Here is a 10,360-nt window from a genome sequence, read left to right on the forward strand (position 1 = left end):
CTTATCAATCCACGCAGACAAGGTTTTCAGCGAACACAAAGTGGTGCGGCTTCAAGTCTTCGGTATACAAACCTGTTGCTCCACTTTGATAGTCCATCGATCACATGGTTAGTTCGATTTTGTGATATATAATACCACCAATCGGTTTGCTATCAGCCATAGCTTCCGTGTAGCTACCCCTTTTTGATATGTATAATACACTCCAAACAAACGCACACTGGTCTCTAGATGTATTCGTCCTGCAGTCGATTCCATGTTGAACGGTGCTGAGGTTTACTTAAGATAACTTTTATGGGCTCCCAAGGTTCATTATTGTAACGTTTGCTCACATTCAACATTATCGATTTTTCTTCTTTGTAGACATTTTCGTGATTTATTGAATATTTCCAAAGTACAGAAGAAATGTAATGGAAAATAAGCAAATTAGATTTTGATTTTTAGACTCGTTTTTCCGGTGCTGAGGTAAAATTCAAACTCGTCAACTATAAGAAGCACATCACTCGATCGCCTTTGATAGACTATTACCACGTCTCTGCTACAGTCGAATCTTACACAATAATTAACTAACAGAGAAAATATCATTATTTGCGAGAATTATAACACGATGTCAACATTTATCATATATCAAAATGTAAGTATGTGAGACAAATTGCAATTGTTCTTATTACACAGTTGTTGTTTTTTCATATTCTGAAAACAATTTTCTGACACTTGAAGGGCCATCTCATCTCTGATATTTTATAACGATGTGATGATAAGCTACACATACATATGTGCTTTATTATGCTGGCGTATAGGCGAACAGCTACTCGTAAGCATGGACACAATATCCTTTCATTCATGATGACAGTACTTGAAACAAAGAGCTATACTCTGCAGTTTAATGTATTATTTGTTACTACTCTAATTCACTATTTGGCACTACTCTATCTAATTCTGAATTTGTATTAAAATGTGCTACTCACTTGTGTGTCTCTTGTACAATGTCCTACACTGACGAGACAAACACTATGGAAGGAGTTGTAATAGATGTGTAAGCCTTTATCCCTTATTGACCTATATATTTCTACCATATCCCGGGAATACAGCTTCGGACCAGCCTGCCTAATTAACTCGCCGGCTTTGTTTAGAGAAATACACATTCATCAGGTTTGTAATGGTCGTTATGTACAATCCGACAGAGCATTTTCATCCTGAAGCCAATTTTAATTCCAAAACCAAGACTAAATTACTTGCCCAGGCAAAGAATTGTAAGGACTTGTCTGACTAGATCAGCAGAGTGCCCTTTGTAGCAGCTCTAAAGTCGTTCCTCATAACGCTTTTTCTAATAGAATGAACGCTCCAACTATTGCGTAGCATACTGTCAGTAAACCTAGGTTTTAAAACCTATTGCATAATAGTTTTCATATGTGTATTAACAAATTCTATAGGTCAGTTTTCATAAAACGGCTTTGGCTTGATGGAACGTAATAGAAATTTTGAAATTCCATGAGATGTAAAAAGTAGAATGTATCTACAAGTAAATGTATTATTTCTTGACCTATTCCCAAAATAGGTGACCCTGAAACACGACGCAGTTTAGACATTTGCATACCCGCGATAAAGTTACAGCATTGTGTCAAATTTGATCAAGAAATAAGGTACCTAGCGTGATGCCAATTATTAATATATAATTGATAATTTTCCAAATATGGTATCAGCAACCTTGGAACCGTGAAAATTTCGGTTGACTTTTTATAAATTTTAATTCAAATCATTTCAGAAATGAAGCTGCTAGAGTGACTTTGATTAAGGCCACAGGGAAACGCGAAAACACTACTTCATTACAGCTAAATTACCTGTAATCATTTGAATATACATATTTTCCAACTGATCTTATTAAACCGATTTCAAACTAGTTTCAGAACAGACGTTGGTAACTCGGCAACGTGTAAGCATTCAGTATTTCAGCAATACTGTAATTTGTGATTAACACAATATGAAACACGTAGGGCCCAATTCGTTTAGATTTTGATATCGGTACAAGAGTAATAGCTTCATAGCCAGTCACTTACGTACTGTCTCTCAGAGTATTGTAAATATTTACATTTTAGATAAATCTTCTTGTCTTGTGTAGTGATGGATAAGATATTGATATTACATATAAGCCGAGCTAGTACTTGATCGACATTTCCTTATGCACATATTAATTCTACAGCGTTCTGAATCCACGGCCGACTTAATATGTTTGTACTTTTATGGTGTCTGAGCCTATATTAACAGTATCCTCATTATTGGTTTTAAATCATCTTCATCCCGTACATATTTTACATGATATTCAGTGTTTGTCGGAGCAGATATTGTGACGTCATTACAATGACGTTACAAATATACAAAAACAAATCCTTTGGTACAACATTTGTACTTGTGTTTTGACTCTTATTAAACATATATACGATACATGTAACAAGAGAACTCGTTCACATTACAAATTATTTTTACAACAATCAAATATTTAATAATAACTAGGCCAAGATCCTCCAACACACGAACGATTACGAATCTAATAATAAAAACCAATCGATATACATATCAGTGATTAGTTACGTAATTAATCAATCCTTAGTCTACGTAGTCGACAAAGGATTTAATAGAAATCTATCACGATTACAACACATTGTAGAATGGACATGTGAGGCTGTCTATACGTACTGCTGTTGGACTATAGAAGCCATCGATCAATTTAATCAAGATTTTAGGAGACACTGCTGCAGTAAATGGACAGACATTTCAGGCAATCAATCCATTCCAATTGAAGTCTAAGAGATAGTTATTTTCTCAGAGAACAAAGTAACAGCAGGAAGTCTTTAAAATTTGAACAGTCTGTCAATAGATTTCTTTTCTATCCTAATCAACATTTACTTTACAGATCATATATATGCTACCTTGGCCTAGACTTAGTAGAAAGAAACGAAATGCTTGAAAATATTGCTATCTAATTTAGATTTTTTGTTCATCTTCAAAATATTTAACATACTGTAACTTCTAACTTTAAAAAATGAAGACATTGTTTTGTAATTTACTGCCAGACAGATATGTTACTGAATACAGAGAGCTCCTGTACAATGCCATTATCCTTATCGTTCATCATAGAGCACTTAAGGTAACTATTAATCAGGATATATGGGAGTTACGGCCCCTTATCATATGAGACTTGGGATATATTGATCGACCCTGTAATGAAACGCGGCAGTAAATCTACTTGAGCATTGCTATACAATATCGGTTCCGTGGTCAAGTACACACAAGCTGTAATAAACATCACCTGCAGAATTTGGAGTCGATAGGAGAATGATATAACAGATGTCGCAATCACATCCGGGTCAGTTACATTGAGGTCATCGAGGTCGGCTTATGATACCTTCTTAAATACCATATTGACTCACATTCTGTGTGTCGTAGCAAGCACACACGAGAACAGATTGGTAAAGCCGATATTAATTGTCAGATATTTTGTATAGAAATATCCCTATTCAACAAATGTGAACTATAAAACTTATTTAGCTTTTGTCGTTAACAGGACAATGAGTTGACAAAAAAGATGGGGTCAAATGTCTTGCCCCTTGTACTGTTAGTACAGTTTCCAACAGATAATAACATGACGACAATGGCCGTATTAGCACAGTGATGGGGTAAACCACTTATGATATAGAGTGACAGGTTAGCTCTCACAGGTAAAGTCAGCGACAGGTGGCCAGGGTGTACCGCCGTGATGGGAACTTGTAACTAGCAAACAACCTATCGAGTACTAACAGAGCGTAATATCGCTTTAAATTTGATTCATAATTTGCAATGACTAATATCGTACATGGGTTTTTTTTAAGTTTAGAAAAAAACACAATATTTATATCGGGTTTATTAATGTTTTTCGTTTGACTTCACAGTAACAGTATGTGGCGTGGACTATAGAAATTTGCTGAAGCGATACCCAGAGACCATCCTCAATATTCCAGGGGTTACAATCACTTTCGCTCTCTGCATCACTGCAACATGACATGGCAAAATTGTAAGTTCCCTGTGCGACACCTTGTTGAAAAGACGAAAAGACTAGTTTGATCCTATAATACACATGAAACGAATCTCGGGATCGCATAACGGTGTATTGTAATATCTTTGAAGTTGGGTGTCGCTTCTCTGTCATCTTCTCCTGGAACCAATCAAATTACTTTGCTTGTGCCTTCAATTTTGCAATGTGCCAGGGGTGCAGAAAGCGAAAATGATTATAACCCTAAAATAACGAAGGTGTCCAGAGACCAGTGATGTGTACATGTTGGTCATACAGCAAACGACAAATCACATCCGGGTCAATTTCTTTGGGGTCATCGAGGTCAGACTTACAATGCCTCCTTAAGTTTTTAGATTTTAGCTTTTGTCGTTAAAAGGATAATGAGTTGACAAAAAAAGACGAGGTCAATGTTTCCCCTTTGTAATGTTAGTAACGTTTCTTACAGATAATAACAAGACGTCAATGGCTGTATTAGCAATGTGATGGGGTAAACCACTTAAGATTCACAGAGTGAATTGTCTAGAGTGGTGTTGACCAACTTTCTGCTTTGTCATCTTTAATTACATGTAGTTCGCCACATTCCCATTTTCTGCTCGGTTGATTTCTGCTTCGTTAGACTAGATACAATGAAGCAGTACATAGTATTACCTTTCTTTGAGTTTGAAACAATTATTCATTAATTTTCAAAATAGTCTTGCGTCAGATAATCCTTGAAGAGCTTCAGCCTCCATTAAGCTCATAGTTAATTAAACCAAAATTAACAATGTTACAGGCATACTTGTACCAACATATGGATCATATTAAGAATTCTAAGTTAACGTTAAAATAAAAAAAAGTATGATATACAAAACACCAAAATGTTTTATGCATGTTCCTTCTCCGAAACCGAAATGGGGAGAAAGATTGAACATTCATTCAGTTTAAGATTGTTAAGGATATCTAAATTAAACTTCAAGCAGTTCATATCAGCGCTTTCTAAATCTGTTAGAGCCACTTTACATTCTTTAGAACTGATTTAATTAGTGAGAGTCGCTTTTAACATACAATAGACGAAGAGGGAAACATTATCCTATGTATGTGTACAGGCTCGTCACACACTGACATCCATGATACAGGCATACATGATTACCCACATAGGATAAGATTTAAATTTTCACCGCATGTGGTGGATGAAAACTACATTTTGTGGTATTAATGAATATTTCAACTCTATAATTTATTACTTTTTTCTTGTTTCACACTCTGTTTCTAATTTTCGCTGAATTTTTGACATTTTCCGTATTAAAGAAGACTAGTTATCAATTTCATATGGTATTTATTTAACATGCCCACATTTTCCATTTTTACAATGCCTTTGATGAGGAAAAATAGGGGACAAAATCGTGCGGATTTTAATCGAAAAGGGAAACGAATGTAAGATTTTGTTTATCACATTGCTTCGATATAAAAAAAAAGTGATATTGATTAAAAAGATATAAAACGATGGCGATATTCTCACTCATTGTGATATCACAGATGACGTCATGACTTAATGACGTAACAAATAAAACAACGCGACCGTTCAGATAATCACATAATTACATGTTATGACCTGTTTGACCATAACAAAATTTATAACGTGAGTGATAGCTCATTGATAACATGATAGGTATGTGATAAATCAAAGTAATGTATTAAGGTGGGGAGATACTAGTACAATACACTGAGACAACAAACAACATCGAAATCCTAAGAGCACACAAGCAAACACTATCATTTTCCTTAATCTCAGGCAGGAAGTGTATCTATATAGTATCAGTCAGGCAGATCACAACTTATTGGAGCTCGTCACCTTTATCGTTGTAGTTACTGAAACTAGTTACAATGCTTGTTAAGATATTACTATCTCATATACCTCAACGTTTCTCTGAAGTGGTAGTTAATGAACAGGTCGTTTTAAAAGCCGCAGTACCGAATCAGCAGAGAAGAGATCAAGAAAAATTGGCACACAACTATAATGATAAATAATAACGAAAATATTTCCATTGATCATGACAAATGTGATCCTTTGTTTACAAGAATCCCACAACTACCAACCCCTCAGCTATGAAATGTATCGGATAGAAATGTTAAAGTCTTAGCACTCCATTCAAATCAAAATCACATACATGGTACGTAAAGCAATAATCATAGACCTATCAAATATCAAGTCATTGACCTCTGACCTCGTCCGGTGGAGATGAAATCATGGGAGGTTCACAACTCAAGATCGGAAATTGGATCACCTGACTCAGCTTTTTTCACAAACTTGTGTTCTACTATTTCATTTTTATGTTTGTTAATAATACAGTTTCCTTTATACACTGCTATACGTCTGTACATTTCTTATTTAAAGAATCCGAAATACTTCATCAGCTGTTTTGGATGGAAATCTTCCCTAGAGGAAGCAAAATACGTACTTGACAACACTGTCTTCAATCCAAACTCAGTATCGATGAAACGAGGGCAACGTAAAAACAAAAGAATGATTTTTGTACATTGTTTAATGTCCTCGCAACAGCCATGGTCATATAAGGACAGGACAAAAGAATATAATCATTTTCACCCTTTTCATTTTGAATTATGACATTGATTTCGTTTTAACATAGGCAAATTAAGACGCAGATTATATTACTGCCGTTAATAAATGTGATATAATTCCAGTGTGAACAAGACAGTTTCAAATATTACAAGTGCAAATAATTTACTCGAACGATAAAAAGATATATTAAAAAAATAATGTAAGAAATCGAACAAGAAAATGATTATTATTGATGCCATACGAGTGTTTACCAAAGGCGGTATTGTATAATCTTGTATTACTATATCATAACGGTCTTCATTCATTCTTCCTTCAAGATATTGCTAATTAAATGTCTAGGGTTTATTTGCACTTCATTGAAACGCTTTTAATTAAGCGTTTGGATCGTTGTGCTCTGCACATGCATTCAGAACGGGATATTGTATGGATCATTTGCGTAATAAATGGCATCCAGCCATTTTAACAATGAACAGCCGCAATAGCCTTTCTTTTACCTTGAGCAGTGTTAATAAAACACGTTACCTAGCAAAACAAAACTAGCAGTAAACATGATAATCTTCAATACATTCACTGTGATAAGGGTATCATTTGTGGTCATCTAAAATACCCACTTAATTAGACATGGACGTTTTACAACCGAGCACTTTAGCGTCGTACCATGGTGATAATGATGGAAAATGCACAGGCAGACACAGCGGCTGCTGATGTCGTTTTTGTCCACCATACATCATCCAGCCTTAGCAACACCAAAAATTACAACATCGATTGATCTCTATATCGACTGATTGATTTTAGCTGGTTGTGACCACCAATATATCTAACATTGATAAGAAATGTATAAACTCAACACGAAAAATACATAAAGAAAAAAGAACAACCTTTATGTCTTCATTGAAGAAGAAAGACTCAGAAAGAGATCAAATGGTACATTAAGTTCACTACTTCCTGGTGAAATGACAAGAAGATAAGTAATGATTTTTGTCACGCGTGTCATCAATTCGACAGCCTTCGGCTACTAATCTCCATCACGTAACAGATGATACTATACGACCTACTGCAGCCTTATATCATGACACATACTTACAGAAAAGGGAAAAAATAATTACAAAGTTTCGAACAACCGCGACGTCTTCGTTTCATAACCATTTACCTTCCTTTCCTTGATAGTAATAATTTTCTGAATTATTAGTTTATATTTTAAGACATGTCTTCTAGAGACTTTTCGTTGTATTTTAGTTTTCTGTTTTAGATGTCTTTCTGAAATGAAGAATATTAACCACTAAGATAACATGTTATATCAGAAAGACGTAAATCTACGCTGAATAAATCTCTTAGTCCACAGGAGAACTGTTTTCAGTCTTTAACATTACGGAGCCATGCCGAGATAAAATATCTTACTGTTATCGTTTGAAATGTATTCCTTTGTAACATGTTGAACTTAAGTTAGTTTTGGATTATGAAAAACTTCACACATTTTCCGTGGTATTTTAACAACCACGTCTTTTAAGTAGTATCAGTTATGTCGTTTGTATTCTTCTTTTCTGCTTACTGATGCACTTTTCTCGAAAAATTGTCACATATATATATATAATGATAAGTAAGGTTTATTTTTTACACTGTATACATGATGATTTATTAATGGAATGCTTTGAAGTCCGAACAATGGGTGCCTCGATACAGTATCTATCTATAATATATCAAATTGTTACTATTACACTACAGACTCATGTAGCGCGTAACTACATATGTCACAGACCGTTTAAGTCCATATATTATCGTTTTTCTTCCTAAAGCTGGGTTGTTAGTTGACACCTTATGTCAAAGTCAATTGGAAAAACTTCTTTTGTTAATTTGTTTTAATACAAAATGTGAAAATACGATATAATACTATGGTGTCATTTGAATCTGGATGATTAGATATAACAATTTAGATGTAATGGTAAAATGAACTATGTAAACAAATGAAATCATTTTCAATCAAAACATAGGTACTTTGAATGCTAATATAAATTCAGAAATGGTTTTATCACTTAAATGTATGGCACTACAGCTTGGTTGTACAAAAGATGTACTAGTCAGCGAGGGAGTATTTTATGACGTGTCGGATAACAGTGTCAAATTTGACTTTTTGGTGATGAGATAGACATTCTAAATTACTCCTCATGAGAGACTGCAGCAAATGAAGACATTGTTTGTTAAATGACTTTTACAAAATACATTTGAGCCTTTTATCAGAGAATCATGTGAAAATTCAGTACGGTTTTGAAAGGAGATTTCGAAGCTAGTCTTCATTTCATTAAAAGTTATTCCGTAAACTATGGAAACCGCATATGTTAACGCCAACTTGCAACGCAATTAAACTTTCAAATATAGCTTATACCCCATCAAAAAATGGACAAACGTTTACTAGCAGTGAATCTATGTCACCACTTATCAAAGCATTATCTATACATCATTCCATTTGATGAAACAACGTTTTATTTTCAGAGTATATCTTAAAGCAATCAATTATATATCATCAGGACATGTAATGATGGCAATAAATCCTTCATGTAGCTCTGACAAACTAAAGTTATGTTCTTATAATGTTTCAGGAAACATATAAATAAAATGATGTTTCTAGCAGGATAACGTTTAAATTCCTTTTATCGTGTACTTCGGTCGTTTAATGCAAATAAAATTAAATGTAAAAATCCTTACCATCAATATTATCTCGTAGATTTAAATAGTTACAATCTGTGTTCCGCCTGTAGGCACTGATGAATATGTATCAGGCTAAGTATGTATATTTACGATAACACTATCATGTTTATCGCTGTTAAGAATTTGCGGTTGTCTTTTCGACTCAAAATCGGCTTTGAATATTTTGCTAACCACTGATATCTAAAATGGAGCCATAATTAGGTTGCCGACCTGTCAAGAATATCAGACACTTTACCCTGTAACCAGACATTAGTACACAGAGGTGATTACCGGGTCAAGGATCCTTAGCACTTGCCAATACCTTCATTGGTGCCAATAACAAGTCAGTTTGGATACACCGTCCAATGGAACAAACAAGTTTTGTTTTCGTTTCTAATTAATTATCGGCTGAGATAGGAATCACCATTTCGATAGGTTCGTAGTACATCGAACTATGTAATGAGCTGTTGTCTCATATTTAATATTAAAAAAAGGAAGCGTCAATTTATACTTAATTGCATGACAAGTACCTATGTCTTTCTAAGTTCCAGACTGTGTTCTTAGTTTTACTATGATGACGTCATATTTGAATTGATTTTATGCATTTCTTTTTTTACAAAATTCAATGGTCGTTTTGGAAAATTTTTCACGTTTGTAATATTTGTCATAAATGTCGAAACGTTTACTGTTTGTATGTAGTTTAATGTAGAAGATACAAACGATCTATTAGGAATATGAACATACAGAAATTCGTTTATACTATTTTAAATTATTTTTCAATAATCAGGGAAAGAATTATAGGTGATATACATACAGCGTTAAAGAACTGATTTGAGGAAATCGATAGTGAAAATCATGAAAAAGATAACGTTTATTTCATATAACTTGTGAACTGATGATAATTTATACAAGTGTTTGGAACATATTCTCTCTCCATCCCCTCTAAACAAACATCATAGATTCTGTTTCCGCTCTTCGAAAAGAATGGTCAATTCCTGAGTGTAATATTGATTTTTAGAGCTAATTAAGTATAAAAACTATTAATTGCTTTACACAAGAACGATATTTCGGTT

Source organism: Ylistrum balloti, unplaced genomic scaffold, assembly GCF_031769215.1.
Source record: "Ylistrum balloti isolate Yb309-2 unplaced genomic scaffold, AGI_CSIRO_Ybal_v1 Utg370542, whole genome shotgun sequence".
NCBI classification, from domain to species: Eukaryota; Metazoa; Mollusca; class Bivalvia; order Pectinida; family Pectinidae; genus Ylistrum; species Ylistrum balloti.